Source organism: Peromyscus eremicus, chromosome 14 (assembly GCF_949786415.1).
Source record: "Peromyscus eremicus chromosome 14, PerEre_H2_v1, whole genome shotgun sequence".
In the NCBI taxonomy this organism is placed as follows: Eukaryota; Metazoa; Chordata; class Mammalia; order Rodentia; family Cricetidae; genus Peromyscus; species Peromyscus eremicus.
Genome location: NC_081430.1, coordinates 38,073,587 through 38,096,765, shown reverse-complemented (window position 1 = coordinate 38,096,765; position 23,179 = coordinate 38,073,587). Strand labels below are relative to the sequence as shown.

Sequence of the window (23,179 nt, the reverse complement as noted above, 5' to 3'; positions counted from 1 at the left end):
GGTTGCTGACACTCAGCTTCCTTCTCCCCAGCATCTAAGTATTTTCCTCAGTTGCTCTAATTGGCTTATTCCCTTATAAGCTGCTTTTCACTGGCCCTCTGGCTGTAGGGTTTAACAATAGTAGCAGGTGAATTTGGAGGGCTAGCTACATGCTGAGCATCACCTCCTCACCTGAACCATCTCCTTGATCCAACACAACCCTGATAGACAATTACTGCTCTTCTACAGGCATGCGAGTTGAAGCTTTGCAAACAGCCTAGAGTAAGAAGCAGAATCAAAGTGCAAAACCAGATTTGATTGACCTTAAAGCTCTCACTCAGCCTTTATCATGACCTGTTACTGTCTCACCAGGTGACTGCCAGCTTCATGTGTACTTGAGTGTGACTGATCAGCCAGTGTCTGGTCCAAATCCTCACATCTGACTTTTCATCTCCTAGTGACTCAAGCCTGGGAAGTTCTAAGTGGTGAGTGAACATTGAGCATCATTTCTCCTTCATGTCTGATGGAGAAATTAACCTGGGTCAGCTCAGTACGGAGGAGTGAAAGTTTCATTTCAGATTCTGTGAGTGGGGTCTTGTTGTAGAATATTATTTTAAGATGTATTACATTCATTTATGCTGTGGAACATTTGTTTAATGATGCAAAGATGTGTTGCATTCCTTTATGTTGCATTTGTTTAACTCTGTGAAGCTGTGTTACTTTGCCTGTCTAAAACACCTGATGGGTCTAATAAAAAGCTGAACAGCCAATAGTGAGGCAGGAGAAAGGATAGGCAGGGCTGGCAGGGAGAAACAATAAATAGAAGGAGAAATCTGGGAAGAGGGGATGACAGAGCAAGAAAAGAAAGGGCCAGCCACCCAGCCAGATATGGAATGAGAAGGAAAGAAAAGATGTACAGAAATCCAGAAAGGTAAAAGTCCAAAGGCAAAAGGTAGACGGGATAATTTAAATTAAGAAAAACTGGTAAGAAACAGACAAACTAAGCACAGGCATTCATAAGTAAGAATAAAACTCCAGGTGTGATTTATTTGGGAGTTGGGTGGTAGCAGGCCCCCAAAGAGCTAAGAGCAAAGAGCCAAAGAGTAAAACCAAAACAACTAACAACAGGACCTTCTTCATTCATTTCCTTCCCAGATGTAAGAACTCCAACTAAGTCCAGGAGGTGCCTGCCTCCTTAGAAGGTGCAAAGGATGTGGCACCCTCGGCATGGGATATTAGCATGCCCAGTCTTCTAACCATCATAATTGAAACAAACAAATGAATGAAACAAAACAGAATGAAAACCAAAGATATAACCTTAATCTCTTCTGCTGAAGCTGAGTGCTAGCTGCAGTATTTCAACAAGATGAACACTCTTTGAGGGTGTAGTCCCTCAAGTTGTTTGACTTACATTCTATCACCCATGGATCTTGAGAAAGTCACGTGGTGGTGGGGGTGCTTTTGCCGCAGATGACAGCAAGGAACAGCTTCTCTCTGTGCATCACCCACCACTAGGTCCACCTCTGCATGATGGACATATTGTTACCCTCTTGCCAGGCCAGATCTCAGTAAAATTCTTTCCATCTTCTTGTTTACCCACATACTTTCTTCTGCTGCAAATGTTTAATAAGCATGTACAACAAACAGAATACTTCCCCATGCAGAATTTGCATTTTCATGAAGGAGGTATTAATCCTATGGCACAAAGTCATACTTATGGGGTGTCACACATTGGTAGCATTTTTTTTTCTGAAGGTCATAAATGAGATTCACTCAAATCACACCCTGCAGCAACTGTTTCTTACTCTACAGAACACACTTCCTCTGCTTCCATTTGAGCAGTATATGGTATGTTTGCTATTTAGCTAGCTAGATAAACAAAACAAATTAATCTGCTAATCTTCAGGTGTCAGCTTTCAACTATAGTGCAGAGAAAAATTCAATATTGGGCTAAACGCCAAAGAAAAGGCACAATCATCAAGAGTTCGAAAAGGAAGATGGTTCAAGGTAGTTGTGCCTTGGAAATTGTGTAGTTATAATACAAATCACTTCACCTCTTTAAGCCTCAGTTTATCTGAAACTTGGTAGAAAAAAAATAGTAATTTTTAAGTCCTGAACTTGAAATGACAAAGAGACATAAGCAGAGCATTGAGCTCTCATCATTAGCAAGCAATTAGTCAATGTTAGCAACCTATCCCAAATGACAAAATACTAAAAGAAAATAAGCTACATCAATTCCTTCATATAAGCTTAATACAAAAGTGCAATTACTAAGAAAAAACTTCTGAGCTGGGCGGTGGTGGCGCACACCTTTGATCCCAGCACTGGGAGGCAGAGGCAGGCGGATCTTTGTGAGTTCAAGGCCAGCCTGGTCTACAGAGCAAGATCCAGGAAAGGTGCAAAGCTACACAGAGAAACCCTGTCTCAAAAAACCAAAAAGAAAAAAGAAAAAACTTCTGCTTTGAGATATGTATAGAAGGAGAATATGAAAAGGTCAAGAAAAGCAAGAGCCAGAAGATTCTTCTACAAGACTCATATACATGGACTTGGGACAGAAGCATTTGTTAACTTGAGACATTTCTCTGCCTTTTTAGCTCTGCACCCATCACTCTGCACTCACAGAGATGTTGTCTAGGTACCACCTTAAGATGCTGTGTAAGAAGCAACTCTTTATGTGAGCTGTAAGAGAATGTGACCAAGAATTGGAAAACTAATCAGTTTTCACGGAATTCTTTTCCAGAGCTCAAAATTGCTTTGTGGATCAAAATTAAGGGAAAATAAAAGCTTGAGGCTTTCCTTGGCTTCAAATTGATGTCCTATGAGATAAAGTCTTCAGGACATCAAGGCAAATAGTCTGAATTTTACACAATAAAATTTCACATCCAGGAATTATCACAGAACAAAATGTCTGTGGAATATGGTACAAGAATTATAAAGTATGGGGCTAGAAAGAGATAGCTCAGCAGTTAAAAGCACTGACTGTTCTTTCAGAGGACCTGGGTTTGATTCCCAGTACCCATATGACAGCTCACAAATGACTATAATATCAGTTCCAGGGGACCTGACATCTTCTTCTGGCCCTGGGGATGCTGTGTATACTGTATACACAGCATATGAAAACATACATGCATGCAAAGTACTTATGTATAAGAAATAATAAAACAATATTATGAAGGCTATTTCTAATACTTCTGCCATAACCTCTTTTATAACATGTTTCTTGATTGTTTTATGCCATGCACATCGTTTGTCTTGGTAAGAACAGAGCAAGTGGACAGTCTTTGAAAACTTTCAACCCAACATCTAGAATTCTAGAATGTCCCCAAATTCTCCAAGATGTTACTTATTCAACAGGGCCTCGAAGTACCAGCTGAACTCTGTCCCATTCTCTATCTTAGCTTCAATACAAAAGCAATTTTCTTTGCTGCCAATCAGAAAAATCTCATCTTTCGGGGCTAATGTTTTAGCATCAATGAGTCATACACAAATCCCTCTGTGTAAATCTTGAGTTCAGCTCCTGTACAGTAAGTACCTACACAACCATCACAACTCCAAGTGTCCCCTATTCATTCAGAGTCATCAAACCATCTTGCTGAAAAATGGTGGCAGTTTAAAAGCTGGATCAAACAGTAAATGCGAGTAAGCAAATTCATCAACAAGAAGAGGGCATCCAGGTAAAATCAAATTATTCAAGCCAGTACAATAGAGCCTATATGTTAAAAAACAATCAAATCTCCACTAATACCTTCTGTTTGGCAGAGAGGCTGGTGAGACTGAATTAAAAAAGGAAAAAGAAAAAAAGAAGTGATTTTGAGAGAAGTGCTTTTCTACCATTTCCAAAAATACAGAGCAGAAAACAAAAGCCTATGTTGTACGGGGGACTCTTGCAAGCCGTTTGAAAAGAAAAAAAAAAATCCTTTTGTAATTAGTGTATTTGTTACTTGAATATAACTGATTGTCCTGGGGTAGAAGCACTAACCTGCTGACCTGGCCCCACAGACACTGACTAACCTTTTTCTTCTTCTGTTTTATGACCCCTCCTCTCAACCTACACTGTGCATTGATAAATTCTCACCTCAACTTGACTAAACTGGGAAAATACATAAGTAAAAATTATTAAAGAGAGAGAAAAAAAGTATTATCTTAGTTCTGCTTCTTAGTAGGAAACTGAAATAATTTTTCTAGGTAATTTAATCTCTGGGCCTCAGGATTTGGGGTAACTCTACCCAAGAGTCCATGTTGTCCTTGGTGGTTCTTAGAACTTGACCAAACTTGGTTTACAGTCCATCTTCTTCCCAGCCCATGTTTTTCCTTACCTCAACAGCCCAGAGTGGTCTAAGTTCCTTAAAAATACCAGAAAATCCTTCTGAAGGTGAGAAAAAAAAAATTGGAACTCCAGAATTATAATCTCTTCCAAGCTAATATAAACTGTTAATTTATTTATCATCTCCTGGGGAGTCAGGAGGTATTCCTATCTTAATGCGAATTATTTACATTTATGGTTTGGGGCAAGTTATTTAAATTCTCTAAAGTTCCATCGCTTTACCTATAAGATAGACATTTTAAAAACTAACAGGAGCTCTCCACTGGGGTTGCAGCAAGGCTTAAATGAAATCCTGGCACAGGAAGCATCTAAGAAAAGCCCAGTGCAGCACAAACATTTACCACACGATCGTCAGCCTCATCTTCATCTTTGTCTTGGATGCCATCTGCAGTACCATGAGCTAAGGCCATCCTTTCATCTTCCAGCCCACCCGCCAGTTCCCCAGTGCTAATACACACCATCCACTCTGGGAAAGGATGTGCCTGCTTCATCAGTAACTCTCCCTTTTAACCAGGTCATCCATTCTGTGTGGTACCACCTACCCGAACACACCACAAACTCTACTAAAAAGCTGTTTATTTGCTAGCTGTTCTATATTGATGTGTTTACAGTGAACAAAGACCCGAAAAGGAAGGGGAATAAATCAGAAACTGTTCTAGCAGGTTGTTTTTCTAGCTGCTTAACATGTTATTTGCATGCAACTAAGGACTGTGCTATCCAAATATTATAATAAAGAGCCAGGGCGGTCAGTGCCTTGGTAAACAACCTATCTGCACTTACCTAAAATGATACAAAAAAGTGAGCAAAACTTGGAAGGCTTTCAAATGCAGTGAGTGTTTCTCTCCTTTATTCAGACCCTACCACTGTGTACCCAACTGCTAGCCAATTCCAAAAGAAGTCAAATGAAATAACCTTTTGCCTACAAAATCGCTCCAATTTCTCTTTCACCTATGAAGCAGAGACTTAGCCGGCTTGAGCTGAATAAACACCATTATCATAACACATGTTGAGCAGTTTAAACACTATTTATTTTGCACAATTCTAAAAGTTGAAAAGTATAAGATCAAGGTGGCAGCAGATTTGGTATCTGAGAAGGAGTCTCTGCCTGGAAAGCAAAGAGTCTTCTCTATCATCTCCTGTGGCTTAGATAAGAGCTCTGCTCTCTTGCTATTTCGATGAAGACACTAATCCCATCATGTGAGCTCCACCCTCATGAACTCATTTCATACCAATTGCCTCCAAGAGGCCCCACATCAAAGAACCGTCATTTGGGGAACTATGGCCTTGATGTCTGAATTTTCAGTCCATCTAGAAAGAATAAAGGAAAGCTCAGCATATACAACTTTTGAGCATCAGGGTGCTCCATTTGAATAGGTGTCAGTAACAGTCAGTGAGTCTTCCCAACATGTGCCAGTGTTCATCAGCTTCTCAGTTCTCTAACATGCCATGTGGCTAGAGTAGAAGAGGAGCTACATGGAGCACGTAAGCAGCAAGCAAAGACTTCTGGCTTCTGCATTATGTTCCTCCCTTCCTGGTGGAATTCATCAAAGAGATGACCTCCATTGCCACAGTAATAAGGTTTGAAGGTCGGTTGTGTAACGTTCCAAAGCAGCTGGTAAAACGCAGCCTTTGCATCAGAGAGTCATAGGAAAGGTCACAGTACTAATCAGAGGGCAGAGACAAAAGCAGCATTTCTCAAGTTCTAATAATTTCCTATTCCTTGTTTGGTCCCTATAGAAGTCCCCTTCTATTTGGAGAGAGAAATTGCTTTTTCTTCTTGGGCACCAAAGCAATAAAAAAATGTTCTCACCAGTACACCCTAATGTAAAGCATAACCTTGGGTAGAGTCAGCTCGTTTCCCTCATCCTCAATTTCCTTTGCACATCAACAAGGCAGTGTTACTTCTTGGTTTGATTGATGATGAGCTTAGAGAATGCAAACACACAGAGAACATGATGGAAACATGGTAACACCAGTTCTCCCGGGATAGCGTCCTCTTCCCTCCCAAATATTTTCTAGGCCCCTGTGCCAGAGTCAGCATTCCCAAAACACAGTATATTTCATTCCAAAGCTGGTATGCTGACCTTGTCCCTCCGTGGACAAACCCAACACATTCAGTTCTGCACTCTTGGTCTTAGCACTCACGGCCTGCATCAGTTTGCTGGGTGTGTATGTGTCAGGAAGCCCCCGAAGACCCAGAGGAAAGAGCCTCAACAAAAGCATACCTCAGCCTGAGTTTTGCTTCTCACTTGTGTGGCATCTGAGTTCTTTTGTTTCTCCCTCTGTCAGAGCAAAAGTGTCTGCATAACTAATGGGGTTGCCTGAAGACACTATGTGCATTGGCTGCGCTACATGGGGTTTTTCTTTTCCTGATTTATATGGTGATGAATTCCTGAACTATGCACTGGCACAGGCAGATGCATAGTAACACTGACAAAAGGCATATAAGTGTTGGAGGTGCCAGCAATACACTGAGAAGTGAAGCAAGTAAACAAATAATGACACATGTCAGATAACTAGATGATGATAGGTGGCAGATAGATATACAATAGATAGGTGGATGGTAGTTATAATAACATATGAATATATTTATAACATGTACATTTATTTATATGTTTTTGTTCCAAGACTAACTTTCGTAATTCAGGGACCAGTGGTCTTCGGGATACCCATCTCATAGACTAAAAAGACAGAGGCCCAGGAAGCTCAGGTCATCTCAGGTCCTACAGCTAATTCAAAGCAGGAACCCAGGTTTTCTTCCTCCTCTATATGCTCCCCACCCCACCAGCATTCGATAGAGAGACAAAGAAAGAGGAAAAGAAGAGACATGAAGGTTAAGAAGCATCTTATCTCTTAAGGAGGCTCAACTTGGGGCCAGCAGTAATAGGACTGGATATATGGGGATTTGAAATTCTCATTTTGTAGAGCAAAGTTTTCTGAAAAGCCCTCACCCTATACCCAAAAAATCCACCTAACCTTAAAACCTGCCATTTCGTGGTGAAGCATACATGGGAAACAGAGCCCAAAGGAACATCTCTGGCGCCCAAACAGCATCCACACGATGAGGGACAGTGATCTGTATCTCTTCGGCTCCTACTAACACTTAATAGAGAACGCCTGTCAGCAATCCCTTCTTCCAACAGATGGGAGATGGGTTTCTGCAGTTAGCTGCCATTTGTTTCAATTATGTATATTAATCATAGCCTTCATCCTGATGGTATTCTTCAGGGAACAAAAGTGTCAGAGCCTCTGTTTTGTAATCACACAGCTTCCTCACTCAGAACAGAATTTGGTAGTGGCAGGAGAAAGGAAAAATGCTAAGTCAGAAGCTGTTCAGGTTCAAATGCAGTAGTGCTGAGTTTGGAGACATGTAGCCCACTGAAAACAAGGATGTCACTACTGTGATTTGTGGGAAAGTGACATCTCAACACCACACATGCTCAGAGAACTCAGCTTTGTTTGCAGTTTAGCAATGTACAGCTGTCACTCATTCTTTAACTATACCCCAATTCATTTATCCAAACATTGATCAAGCTACTAAGTTTCAGAATATGTACTTTTCCAAGAACCCCTAGATGCATTTCCAGTAAAAACAAACAAACACAAAAAGTAGAAATTATTTCAGAGGCAAAATGGCATTCCTGGGCCTGTCATCTTCTGATTTTCATGTTTAACAAATATTTACAGTAGAGTAGCTCCAAAGCAGGCAGTAAGTGCTGGATATTCACTGGTGGGCAAAAGTGCCATGGACCTTGATTTCATCAATCTTGCAGTCTAGTGAGGGAGACAGCCCTCAGACAGGGATGCATACATGTAGACTTAACTCTGAAATGTTTCATCTCTGTGGGGACAAGATCAGAGTAGTATGAGAGATGAAAGAAAGTGGAGAGGGCTAATTTAGACTGAAGGATTAGGGAAGGCCTCTAGCCTCATTTAAATTTAAACTAGAGTCTGCAAATGAGCATGAGTTGGCCTGTAAGGAATGGGAAGAAAGACAAGTAAGGATAGAAGAGTACCTGGAGAGTTGGAGAGCAAAAATATCAGGAGTAACAAAAGCTGGCGTGGTGGAGATGGCCAAGCTATAGATCAATGGTTCTCAGCCTTCCCAATGTTGTGATCCTTTAATACTTATGTATTATTATTACTATTATTATTACACTTATTATGTTCCTTATGTTGTGGTGACCCCCAACCATGAGATTACTTCGTTTCTACTTCACAACAGTAATTTTGCTACTGTTATGAATCATAATGTAAATATCTACTACATAGAGTATCTGATATGCAATGACCCCTGTGACCTACAGGTTGAGAACCACTGCTCTAGATCATAGTGGGCTTGGAACATCTGGTTAAGGAGCTTGGACTTCATCCTAAGAAAAATGAGAACTATCACAGTGTTTGAAGCTTGGTTAGAAGGACTCTGCTTTTTTCGGGGTAGGGGAAAATCACTCTGGTTGCTGTGTAAATTATCAATCAGAGAGATTAGGAGTAAAGCAGAAAGGACTATTGACAGCCTCCGCAAGTGACTAAGTGATGGATGGTGCTAACTGGCTACAGTAGTGACAGTGAAGATGAAGATATGCGGGTGGATTTGAGTTTTAATTTGGGGGCAAAATCAATGTCTGCCCATCCATTAAAGCCTTCACTGAGCTTGTTAATTTTCAAAGGTCTTAAAAGTAGTTCTTCCTCCCACTCTGTAGGACTGCAGGAAGAACCCAATGAGATAAAAGTGCAGTTTTACACACATGAAACACTATAATTTTATGGGAAGACCACCAAGTCACTATGTCTGGTTGGTTCAAAAATCTTATCCTATAAAGGAAAGGCACTTTACCTAACCTGATACATCTCTGTATTTGTCAACTTATCCAACAACGTTTTAATAGAAGTAGGGTGCAGGTTATTTTAAGGGTACAACTAAGTTGTGCTCTATTGGGGTACCATAACACTCCACAGTGGAAAACTGGGCAATGAAGAAGGCTTAGTTATACTTTTAGACTCCTAGAGTTTCACTGGGCCACTGAGCCCCTAGCTAGTCTATTACCAGTCTAGTGCACTAAATTGCATCGTAAGGGCCCGCAAGAGCTCTTTCATTACTTAATTTATGATTAGGGAGTACCTTGGGCAAAATTGACCCAGAAAATTGCCGTCTAGCATGGCCCTACAGTCTAAGATTTCCCAGAAATGAAATAATACTTCATGAAATCAACAAACTTTAAGGGAAAAAATACATTGTTGTTTTTTGGTTTGGTTTGGTTGTTTTTGTTTTTGTTTTTGTTTTTGTTTTTTGAGGTAGCACTGTTGTGTTATGTTACTATGATAGTAAAACCTTCACTTGAGGCATTGAGTCTATAGAGGAATGATAATTTCAAGAGTTTACAGCTTTCAAATATTTGATGCCTTTAAGGAAGTATTTTTAAATGTGTTACATGTTTTTTCCCTATGTTAGGAAACAGAGTGAGTGGGAGATAATTTGGTTAATTAATAAAAATTTATTGATAATACATCATCCTGGTTCTGCTACTGTATTTCTGGACTTCTTTGGATAAGCTACATAGCTTCTCAGTTGTAAAAGGAGAGAGGCTCTCTGACTGTAAGTCTTTCAGTAAAGGGTTAATTTTTTTTGTTTGGTTTGATTTGGTTTGGTTTGGTATTTAAATATCCATTTCATTCAGGTAAATCCATGCCCCGTTGTGTAGAACTAACCGTTCATGTTACCTGTGATTTACCAGGTAAGAATAAAAACAATGAACTCTTTGCTGTCCTGTTGAACAAGGCCCAAACACTTTTACTCACGTGTACACTCCTATCTATGAAACTACTATGAACGCATTTTACAAGTTGGGGATATGGCTCAGTTGGCTAAGTGCTCCTTATGCAAGTATAAGAACCTGGGTTTTAGCTCCAGAACCCACATGATTAAAGTTGGGCACAGTTGCATGTGTTTATAATCCCATACTATGCTCTTGATGAGCAGCCCAAGCACAATGGATGAGTTTCAAAACAATGAGGGACTCAATCTCAAAAACAAAAACAGAAACAAAAACACCAAGGTGTTTATACACATGTAGCCACACACATACATATACACACACAAATGTGAGAAAGACAGAAAGAGGGAGGGGGAGAAACAAAATGCAACCTGTTTCAATGTTGGCTCTCACCTCTTGTATTTACACCTCCTGATGACTAGGACAGCCCTGATGTAGAGGAAACACTTTGAAAACTCTAAGAAAGATGATTTCTAAGATCTAAGTCAAACAGTTAAGGATTTTATGATCTTCAGTTATCTTCCTGGTGTTCTCACAGAATTATGGAGAGACATCGGTTCCTGCAGGTCTACTTTTTAAGTTCTCTGTGATTTCTGAGTCTCAGAGTTTTCTGATTTAAGATATGCTTGGGCTGGGTAGATGGATTAGCAGTTAATACATACTGCTCTTCCAGAGAACTTGAGTTCCGCTCTTAGCTAAAACTCATCAACTGTTTGTAACCCCAGCTCCAGGGCATTTGCTTCCTTCTCTGGCCTTGGTAGGCACCCACACTTATATATATATTCTCCTTACTCCCTGACACACAAATAGTTAAAAGTAAAATAAATCTTTAAGAATTGCTTTCTTGTAAACTGATTTTCTTAAGACCACTGCTTGTACCTTAATATATACTGACCTCTAAATTATTGTCCTGGTATTTTTTGTGCTACCCCCACCCCCTCAGTGCACTTCTCCCATCACTTTAACATTCCCCATCAGTTACATTTGTTGACTTTAACCCAGCTGAGGCCCTTTCTAGCTGATATTCAAAGGCAGCACTATGTTCTTCACTAATCCCATTTCTTTCCCAGGGAAGAAAGTACACGACGACGACTGGACCATTTTCTCTTTGGTTTTGAAAGCTGTGTTCTCCTTATCTGTGACCAGCTGTAGATTCACTGTTGCTTTGGAACTTCTAAACTTCCAGCAGCTAGATAAAGGGCTTATTATTCTTATAGTGTCTTGAATAATGAATAAAAATCTGATAATGGAGCAATTTCTGAACAGTCTTCTAAATACTAGAATGTAATTTTTTAATTAATTAAAATGATAAAGCATTTTAAAATATTTCTCAAGCTTCAGAGTGCTCATTTCCCAAGTCTGTCACTTTTCCTTTGTTAAGAATAAAATATAACTCTTAAAACAGATACGGGGACATTAGTCCCCTGCCTTCATAGTATGCCAACCATAGATTTAGCTGAAGGGTGACTGTAAACTCACTAAAAAATTTCAGGAAATCAAGCAAGTCAATGAGGGAGATAGGACAAGATAGTGAGGTTAGAATTTGGCCAAGCACTTGCTATCTGTTCAGCCAGGATTTGAAATAGAAAATTCCAAAAGTAGAATTTCTGGCTCCTCCTTATTGTAACAGTACATGATTGGATAACATCCCTCATGGTTCATTTCATCTTGGGGAACCAGTGATGGGAAATAACTGCCCAGGGAACAGAAAGCAAGTAACAGCAACTTGATACACCCCACCATGTTAACAGCTTGGCCCCTTAAACTTTCTCACCACCAGAGAGTATTTTTCCAGTAGCCTGCTTGAGTTTCCAACGTGAAATGTGAGTGTGGTTGGAGGAAGAGGTTCAGAGCACAGAAGTTAGCATAAAGAATTATCGACAGCGGAACCAGCTGGTGAGAAGAACCTACTGCTGAAGATATCCCACAGTTTGGTTGGAGGACAGAAAGTTGTCAGGCTAGAATTAAGCTAGAAGTTTTCTTCCTTCAAGTTTAACTTACATAAGGTCAGAAGGTGCTATGCAGTTTTTCTGGAGGGAAAAGGTCATCAATGATCTTACCCTGTGATGAACTCTCTCAGCTATAATACTAACCTGCCAGGCAAGACGTACCCACTGATGCCACTGTGGTAGTGCTGCTTTGGGCATAACCAACTGATTTCTGGTTGGATTTGAGGCCTTACCTACAGGTGGGAATTCTTACCTGATACCATGAACCTAGTCAAAAGCCTATTGCTTGGAGGTCCCAGGAGGCTGGAGGTAGGGGAACTACTGTTGTTTTGCTAAGTGGACATGGTGTCAAGTTGGCTTCGAAACTTCTAAATATCTATGATTAAACTCACAGATTAGTGCTGCTCTGGTCAGAGAAACTTCTCTTTCCACCAGGGATCAGTGAAGGCAGAAACGTATAACAGATCAAAGTGCTAAGCATAAATGATTATTGAATGTTTATCCCTAAATGGGACATCTGTATCACCCCGTCCCAGGCTCATGTAATGTCCTGGAAGAGGAAACAGAAACGGAAGAACTGGGGTACTGGGAAGAGTACTGGAAAGTTCACTCTTCTAGATATGACACCACCATTGCCCTCATGGATTCATAGTACATGTGGTTACTTGCACAAGACTTAGACAATATTGAGCCCCTCAGCATTCCTTCATGGATGGGGGAGGGGTTCATGAGGCCCCACCCTTCACTGAGGAGCTATTGGCAGTTGATGGCTATCAGGGGAGGGGGAGTCATTTTCTTCAGTGGTGAAGCCACTAGTGAGTTGCCCATAATCCAGTAACTAACCCTCCATCTATGTTCATGCAAACAATCCTAACTAGCACAGTAGGTCACAGAAACAACAGCAAATAAGTCTTTAATATAGGGGAGCAACTTGGTGGGAAGCAGAGGCTCAGTGGGAGTTGGATTAGAGACAGTAACAGGGTATGAAATGATCAAAATACATTATGTAGATGCATGGGTTTTTTGAAGAATGAAAACAAAACAAAATGAAATAAAAACAAGGACAGTCTTCATTCTTATATAGGTTTTTTTTTAAAAAAAAAAAAAAAAAGAATTCCAGGCTTAACAGGTACAATACAGAACCTAATTTGTTATATGAATCACAGCTTCTAAACCATGGGAGAATGAAAGTAACTTTTACAATCTACAAATTTGGAAATCAGTACGGTGAAAACCTGGATTAGTATGTTCAAACCATGTGGATTGAACTGTTATACTTTTATATGAACTAGGTCTTGTTCATATAAAATTTTGTGTGTATTTTCAAGAGTTTCACAGACTCTAGGTCAATAACCTTTGCTGTAAAATACAAATATTACTCTCTTTACCACCATAAGTTATTTCCATGATTCAAAAAAAATCACTACATTTATTGCTCATACTGTACCTTCTATAGGTGTCTACATGAAACTTTGGTTATTTGGCTTTTTTCCCTCAGCAACCACAACTAGAAATGAAAATACTATTGAAATTACCCATTCACACTCCATTTGCAATCTTTTCTACAAAACTCAAAGAACTACAGATTTGATCTCAGATTTCGCCAGTCTAGAAACTATATGATATCATATCATAAGAACAGATATGGATTTTCTGAAGATCCAACCAGAAAGATTTGCAAAAGTATGATTAATCAACAGCAATGAAGGACTCTCCCTGTTCATCCAACAAAGATGTCCCTTTCCTTCAATGCACAATGGTCTTTTTTTTTTGGGGGGGGGGCATTCTCAGCCACCAAAATGGCCTTATTTTTAAGTCAGACTATGCTATGTCCCTTCTGTATATCAGGATTTCATGATGATACAATGGGTGGCATTGGGTAGACAGGTACATTGAGTTTAAAGATTGAAAGCAATCCACTCTTACCAACAAGTTAATTCCAATTTATTGGGAGAATCTATAAGGGTCTGAACATTTAAGAAGTGAACTATAGACCTTATGAAGACTGGAAGCTTGAAAGATCTGTTCTTATGCTAGAGATTAATAGTAACTAATATTAATAAAACATGATCCTGCTGAAGTGAGCAGACATTGGCAATGGAGCATTCTCCATATAGTCAAAAGAGTCCTGTGTGTAAGGCAGAAAATCTGAAGGGAAACCAAGGTTCTGACAGTTACTTGTGTAAATCTGAACAAACTGTTCACCAACTCTGAGCCCTTTTTAAAATCCACAGAACACTTACCAGCATGCAAGCCCTACTTGTCTTGAAGGGTTGTCTCACCAGCCAGATTGGGGGGAAGTGTGTCTGAATGTGCTCTGTGACTTGTAAATCATTATGCAAATAATTGCTATTATTATATGTGCATGTGTCCATGCACACCCGTGATTGATTCAGAAAGGGGAGAAAGTATGGAGGGAAATACAGAAAAAGAGAAGATACAGAAAGGAGCAATGGGGGTGAAAGGGGGAAGAGAGAAGCTGCCACGGGCAAGAAGGAATAAAAAGAAAGGAAGGGATGTGGAGAGAAACCGGTGCTGGTACAGTAACAAATAAATCCCCCAGCATGACAGCCTTCTGCTGAAGCATTTCATTTTCCCACAACATAATGGTGTGTTATTGCCCATTATCTGTTCTGTCAGTGCCAGAGTCGATATTAAATGAGGGGCAGCTGCATTTAGCTGCCATTTTTCAGCTGTCTCCACGTTGCCATGGAAACCCAGTTGTTTCTCGGTGAACCTGCCGGTAAAGAGGAGAGGGGGGTTGGAGAGAAGGGGAGCAAGTGCTGCAAGAGGTTGGGGTGTCAGGGTGTGGAGTGAGAAGAAGGCCAGCACCTGGGGCCGAGGGACAAGGCAGAAAAAAAGAAAAAAAAAAAAAAAGAACCGCACAAAACAGGTTTGTCACACTCTGCCTGCACCTGATAAATCAGCCATTTTACAAACACTATCCATACTCCAGCAGCAGATTCTCCTCTGCAGAGGCTCTCAGCCCAGACTCTCCCGGAGCTCACCGAATGTGGGTTCTGTCTGAATCATGCAGTTTCCCTTTTCTTACTCGACAGGCTTCTCCCCATCTTCTACTTCTTCAGCCCACCCTCAGAGAATGGCACTGGATCTCTGATTGTCTGACATACAGGAGAAAAAAAGTCTCGTTTTCACTAAATATATTGATATCTGGCGTCTGCATAATCCATGTGCCCTTTTCTATAATGCAATTTTTTTTTTTAAGAATCATCAAATGTTTAGTTTAAGAAATCACTGACTATCCCAACTGGGCAAATTTCAAAGGAAAACGGAGCCAGTTTGTTGGGCTACTGAGAAGTAGGCCTGAAGCATGTGACCAGCTCAGAGCCTGGAGGGGTGGGTTCTCAAGAGAACTCAAAAAAAAAAAATGATTTTTCACTCAAAGGGAACAGCAACCTTGCATTCCTGGAGTATGGGAAGCTGGAGGTTCAATCTTTTGATTTTTTTTTTCTTTAGAATCCAGAAACTTTCTTAGGGTAAAATTTCTAAACTATAAATATTGGCTGAACTTAAAAAAAATCTAGATGATAGTTACATGGACTTTTGGTTTGTAATTGGCTTAATCTAACATAGTTCAAAACGAAGCACAGGAAGACTGAAAATTTGACGAACCTCCTTGCTTCCCCGAATATAACTCGCTACTTTGCAATATCTCCCCTTCTCTTCCTCCTTTTCTTCTCCTTTGCCCTCATGCAACTGAGGAAAGATTCGTTTTTCTGTGATCTCATCTCCAATTTTAGTCGCCCTTTCCGAAGAGTCCCCGTTTCACTCCTACTTTATCTCATAAGCATATTTTTGCTGGTGGACAAATGCGTCCCGAGAATCCTGATAATTGTGAGCCAGCTGTCAGGGGACCACACATTGATTCCCCAGCACAACAGGGCCCATTAGTACCCTGCCCATGCCATGCCTTTTCTAGTGCAGTCCCCCTGTTTGGACTCTTAATTAACCACTTACAAAAATAAAAAAAAAAGTAAACGTGCTTAGTATATATTTTCTAACTGAAGTCTTACAAGCACAATCTGATTCTGGTTCTTAATATCCTCTCCAGCAGGTAGTAAAACCGAAGATCAATAACAATGCACTAGCTCATACAACTAGTCAGAGCGCCAGGCTGGGAATCAAACTGTGTCTATCAAACGTCAAGGACCTAACCCCTGCTTTCGATTACCTCCCTACAAAACACATAAACAATCCAATGCCTGTGATCACGATATCCTACTAATTCCATTCTGACCTCAACTTTGGTGTGCCTGCTACTGTCAGAGACTGGCTGAGGGCACCACACCCTTAGCAATAAGTTTAATTAATAACGTCTTTTATTAGAATCCTAGCTTAAGGATTACTTTCGTCACCACTGCAATCTCATTCTTCTCCCTGAGGTTAACTTCTGGTATCTGCCTAACTCCATTTTGCCCATCTGTGTTTCTGTCTTCCAATTACAGGCAGAGTGACCTTCCCATTGGCAAATCGAAGTCCTCGGGATATCTCTATCCTAACCCAAGCCACACTGGAATACTTCACAATCTGACTTCCCCGTGTGATCTGACCTATGCTGTTCTCGATATCCTCATCCCTATCTCTGCCTGACAAAGCATCCTAATACCTGGGGTAATGGTGTTGCTTCATGTTGCCAGGTACCTATTGATCCACCTATAGCTCTAGCTATCACAGTCTGCCACAGGCCTCCACCAGCAAAGTCCTGTTCCCAGAATGCCCCCAACCCCCTTTCTGGGTCTTAGTCACTGTTTAAAACATAGTTCAAGCCTTATTCCTCCAGGATGCTTTTGTGATGCCTGAGTCTATTCCATGTGCTCCTTAACTGAGTGTTCTCTACCCTCAGTATACCAGTATGGTAGTAATTACCATTTCACAGTGAGATCTTTTTTCAGGACAGGGACTGAGCCTGGACCACTCAATTCTACATTCTGGCACACTGTGGGCTGTCATTAAGTGACTACTGAAAACGTTTCCTATTTCTGTTGACAAGATATAAAATTTTTGATAAATCTGAATAGACTTTAAATACAATAGATCAAATGACAAAGGGATAAGAGGATTTTCTATATCCATACCATAGCATACCACACCATATAGCAGCTTCCAAACAGTGCTTTTCCATAACCATGCCCAACTAGTACAGTATATAAATGAGCATTACATAAAACATACACAGATAATGGAGTAGATTTATTTATATAAAAACAATAGAGAAAAATGTTGTAATACAGAGACCTCTGGGATACGGTCATTCTACAGAGCAGAGTTAGAAGATGCAATGTTACCCAAGGAATGCTCAATCTTACCACAAGGATACATGCTCAACTATGTTCATATCAGCATTACTCGTAATAGCCAGAACCTGGAAATAACCTAGATGCCCTTCAACTGAAGAATAGATAAAGAAAATGTGGCACATATACATAATGGAGTACTACTCAGCAGTAAAAAGCAATGATATGAAATTTATAGGCAAATGGATGGAACTAGAAAATATCATCTTGAGTGAGGTAACCCAGACTCAAAAGGACAAACATAGTATGAACTCACTCATAAGTGGATACTAGATGTGAGGGAAGGGATGGCCAGCCTGCAACCCACAACTCCAGAAAGGCTAGATAACAGGGAAAGACCCTAGGAGGGACACATGGATGAGCCTGTGAAGGAGAAGTGGATGAGATCTACAAGAGCAGACTGGGTGTGGGGGGGTGGCAGAGGGCGAGGAGTCGGGGATGAGAACATGGGGTAATGGGAGGGTCAAGTTGGAACAGGGACAGAATGGAATGGCAGGGAGGAAGATACCATGATAGATGAGTATATCTTGGGAATAGGAAGAGGCAGGGTGCTGGGGAGGCTCTCAGGAATCCACAAGGATGACCCCACCTTGGTCTGCTGGCAGTGGTCCAGAGGATGCCTGGACCAGTCTATTCTAGTGACCATCCTAGCAAATAACCTAGCTGTCATCATCATAGAGCCTTTGTCCAGTGACTGATGGAGGCAGATACTAAGATCCACAGCCAGGCACCAGGCTGAGTTCCGGGAATCCAAATGATGAGAGAGAGGAGAGATACTGCAGGCGAGGGACATTGAGATCATGATGGGAGGATGTGCAGAGATGACTGGCCACACTTGTGGAAGCCCATTAACTGTGGAATGGTGGCTGTGGAGTGCCCATGAGACTAGACTAGGCCCTCTGGATACGAAAGATGGTTGAACTGTTTGGGGGGCACCCAGGCAGGGATATCGGGATCTGTCCCTGGTCTATGGTCAGGCTTCTGGGAATCTGGTGCCTGTGGTGTGATGCCTTGCACAGCCTTGGTGCAGTGGGAAGGGGCTTGGACCTGCCTAGGCTCAGTGTGCTGGGCTCTGCTGACTCCTCATGGGAGACCTCAATTTGGGGGATGTGGGGATGCGGGGTGGCTTGGGAAAGAGGGCTAGGGGTAGGAGGAGGGAGAAGGGGGATCTGTGGATGGTATATGGAGTGAGTAGAAAATTTCTTAATAGAGAAAAATAAAAAAAAGAAAAAATATATATTATTTTGAGAATTGTTACATTTAAAAAAATGAAGAAGATGCAATGTTACTATGCCTTTGTCTTGACTGAGGTCTTTCCTAGTTAGGGTGTCCAGAACACAACAGACATCTCTAGACCCACCCACGTGTCCTTGAGTGGATGGGAAACTGTGACATTTCAGACCAACATAGAATGTTGCTTTGTTTCCTCTGACAACAGTGGTTAGCAGGTTACTAACCACTGCTGTATATCTTTGGCTCTCTTCATGATTTAAATTTTTCTTCTAGAGAATGTCCCTTTCCTTCCAATCTCCTTTTTATATTTTCATTCCCAAAGCTTAGAATCTACCCACATCATTTAGACACTAACCAAAGCCTCAAGGTCTCCTGATGATCATCATCTTCTGGCTCCCAGGTACCCAGAAGAGCACTTGAGGATGTTTGCTTGGCAGCTCTTCTATTCCAGTATCTTAAAAGTCCTATCAACAAGCGTCTCTAGCAGTCAAGTGCTCTGTGCATACTGGGGTTTATGTGTAAGAGGTTGCCATTTTCTCAAGTAAACACATCCACAAAAAGTATATTACAAACAATGGCTTTAAAGGAACAAGGCAAAATACGATGGCTGGTTCTTCCATTACCAACCAGAATGCAACTAGTCAATATAACTTAAATGAAAGTTTTCATAGGAATAAACCTAATATGAGAGCTCTCCATGAGACGATCACCGCGAACAAGTACCTGCCCTCTACACATTTGTACCCTCAATCCCATATCCAGGAGCAATGTGGGTTCACAGTAGTGGAACTGACTTAAATCATGGATCTTGCAGACTTTGATTCCCCATAGTGAAGACCAATGGAGGGGCTAAGCCAAAGGAGGCAACATCAAAATGTCAGTTCCTCCTTGGTTTCTTGCATTTTGGTTCCTTGAGTTTAAAGAAAAGTAGGGTCTGGGAAAATAGCTCCATTTGTAAAGTATTTGCCACACAAACAGGAGGATGTGAGTTTGATCCATAGAACCTATGTAAAATGCCAAGCATGGTGACATGTACTTCTAATTCTAACACTGGGAAGGTAAATGGAGAAAGGAGGATCTCTTGGGATTATTGGCCAGCCAGTCTAAAATAATTGGCAAGCCCCATAAGATACCCCAGTGAGATACCCTATCTTTAAAAAAAAAATAAGGCTGAATATCATCTGAGAAATGTCACTCATGGTTTATCTCTGGCCTCTACATTCATACATCTATGCATGGATGAATGTTCCCTGATACACACACCACACACACTAAGGATCAAGACAACTCAAAAGAGGTAATCTGGGGACAATAGTGTTTTTCCCATGGAAGTTCAAAAGAAAAGGAATCCATATTATAGTATTTGGCTCTGAATCCACAAACTCCTCATTTTGTACAAAATCATGCTCTTGGAGTGAATGTTTCTCAGTGTGTACATATTACTAGATATTTCAAAATGTTCTTCTAAAGTCAGGATGGAAGACTTGCTTCACACTTCTAAAATGTGTCTAAACCTTAGGACAACGTGAGACACAACAGACAATTGTGAAAATTCTAGGCATGCTAACCAGAGCCTCTAGGATCCATCTGAGGGGAAGAGGAAGCAGAACAATAACAGACAATCTACAACAATGGAGGCTAAGGAAAATGTTTCTCATATAAATACGATATCACACTTTCTAGACACTTGGATATATATATATATTACTTGCAAACAGTCATTACGCAATTTACTATTAAGAAAGGTTATCCCATTTGTGGGAAAAAGACATAATTTGACTTTGCAATATATTATATGCAGTGTTATCAAAAAAAGTTTTGTTACATGCTAAAGAAGAATTGTCTACCAAGCTGACTCTGTCGTCAGAAAAGAAGCCCTGATGCTGGTGGGATCAGAAACACTAAACCTATAGCAAGTCTTCAAGTATTCATTGAGAACCTTGGACAACATGTCATTATAAAAAACTGTGGACTTTGGCAAAGCACATACTGCCTACTCATACTTCTCAATGATGTGTTACCTTTTTTTTTTTTTTAACTCTTGTAACATTTCACTTCCAATTGCAGAATAGATGCTAGGCCTATTTTCTGGACATGTTGGTAATTATTCATTACGATTAAGAGAGAAAAGCCAATGACTGTTACTCCCACTGAGGAATCCATGCATTGATGAATGGGATAATGTTTTGGGATGAGACTTGAACTTTCATGAACCTCTGTGTGTCAGTCTAGAATATGGCCAACCTAGTACATATAATGTGTGGGAAAGATGCTTTGCAAATACATGATATACAGATAAGTAAAGGTCCAAGAACGAAGCGGGGAAAAAAAACAGGCACATACTCACACATTTACACCCACATGATGACTTCATATGTTAAACTCCATGATCATTTTATTATTAAAAGAATCTAATTTTTCCATCTACATTTAAAACACAGATCCAATATTTACACATAGACATTTTGTACACCAGTTGAAAACTGAAGCCTTTCCCAACTTGTTAAATATGGTTTACTATTCTACCAAGGAACACATGGGAAATGAGATGTTTCTGTTTGTTGAATTTTCAAAATAAATTAGAACAGATATAGATGTCCAAATATAGCACTCTTGGCTTGTGTTTGGAAAGGGTGTGAAATGAGTAAAGACTTGATAGAAAAATATCCAGAGATGGTGCCTCACACAGTTTTCATGATTGGATGTAATAAAGATCCTTGCCCAGTAGCATTTTTATATGACATTAAATTTCAAGATTTTACAAGGTTAGTTTTGATCTGACCTGAATGTCAAATTAGGGGCTAGATACCAATATATATTACTCACTGGAATATTTTTTCCCCTCTGAATTCCCTTTACCATTCCAGCAACATCACTCAGACAGTCTCCTTCGGCCTTTTTTACAGGGCACAATCATTTACTGGAAGAAGCAGCTGTGAGTGAAAGTTCACCATTTCACTCTGAGCTCCAAAGAAGCGCTTTAACTTGTACAGTGAGATGTCAAGATACTAATGATTCCTTGTTCTTGGAGAATGGGGATTGTGACACCAAAGGTGACTTGTCTCATCAAAATACAGCAGGGTTCCTCTCTGGCCTGAGGGAGGATTATGACTTGAAACTCCAAAGACAACCCCAAGTCAGTGTGTGGGCAGCATATGAACTCCTCTGGACTCCAACAAAACAAACAGAATGAAGATGCTCTTCCAAAGCCCGTTGAGGGCTCATACTCCCTATCAGAAAGCAGTAGCTCTCACCTTCCTTGTGTACTATCAAAAGAGCTGGGTCTCATGATGCTCAGGAGGATTTCACTCTAACTTAACTTTGAATTCCATGTTTCTTACTGGTATTCAATGGTAGCCTTGATTAGAGACCCACCCCTCTTTTCATATCCTGCTTGTGGTTATTCCTTAGTTTGATGGCATAAGCATCTGGGAATATTCCTATGACCTTCTTGTCTCCTATAGATAGAAATAAAGTAAAGGAATAAAATGTTGTGCAAACTTTTTTTTTAAAAAAAAAAATGGCAAAAAGACTGAAGAAGAAATAGAAATTCTGAGAGCCAAAATCTGATTTTCATAACTGTGACTGGTACTTCCAACAACTTCATTTCCAATGACACTGACTAGTCTAAGGTTGGTTTTCATAGCTCACAGAGATAGTCAAGTTGCCCTTGATCCTGGAGACTATCCATTCAAAGTCAAAAAGTTCCCCATGGGCAGGGAGGTCTTGTCCTAGTAAATGCTGATTGGTATTAATCACAGTCCACATTCACAAAGAGGCAAGCAGTAAAACGAACAAGTATAAGGCAACAGTGGCTATTATCATAATTCCTAATTATGACTGTTTAGAGGTCTCTCAAGAAATATAATTAAGTTTAACATGCCAAGTGATAAAGAAAAAATATTAATCCATCTTCTGTCCTCCCCTACCACCCGCCAACAACTCTTTTTTCTCTCCCTGAATTATCTGTAACACTCTAGTTGCTCTGCCTTTCAGAAGTGGCACTGTCAAAGGGAATGTATTCCTCAGAGGACAAGGCAGTTGGCTGGAAAGTCCACAGATGCTGCAGGCAGCCCAGGATTTCAGCTAAAGGGTTCATGATTGCAAACCTCAAGCCTGAAATTAAAATGCGATGGATTAAGAAGTAAAGGGCCCAGATCCTTTGATGACAAACAGGGCAGAGGGAAAGAAATAGAGGGCAGTGGAGGAACCTTTGGGCATCCTGAGGATTCAGGCCTAGGCAGAGGACATGCAGCTTCTAACAACTGTGTTTGAAAGAATGTTTCCTAACTAACCGCATCAAAAAATAATGACAAATGGCTACATAAAGACTGGAAGGAACCAGACTGCCAACTTGATGATGACAGAATAGGGGAGCATCCCGAAACCCTAACTCTTCCACCACAGAGCAGTGGATAAAGGGAAACCAATGCTTTGTCCCTTCCCCAGCTCCAGCCCTAGCACAGTGAGTTTATGAGACATGATTTGTTCCATAATATCTCGGATTAAGGACTCTCAGGACTGTTGGCTGGTTTGCAAAGCCAAACACCTTTCCCGGCACTTCTTGGGGACTTGGGGTCATTGGAAAATTGAGTAGGGATTAGA

At 40.6% G+C, this 23,179-nt stretch overlaps 1 protein-coding gene and 1 long non-coding RNA gene across 10 annotated transcripts in view; one reads left to right on the top strand and one right to left on the bottom strand.

The window, feature by feature from the left end:
- The window catches only part of Nrxn3 (neurexin 3), a 1,488,381-nt gene that overhangs the window by 1,148,241 nt on the left and 316,961 nt on the right, over window positions 1-23,179 (bottom strand). The gene's annotated exons all lie outside the window — the stretch shown is intronic.
- LOC131924657 (uncharacterized) lies at window positions 14,766-22,026 on the top strand. The gene is made up of 3 exons (XR_009382985.1): window positions 14,766-14,919; window positions 16,493-16,684; window positions 21,481-22,026. It is a non-coding gene; the product is annotated as an uncharacterized LOC131924657 (long non-coding RNA).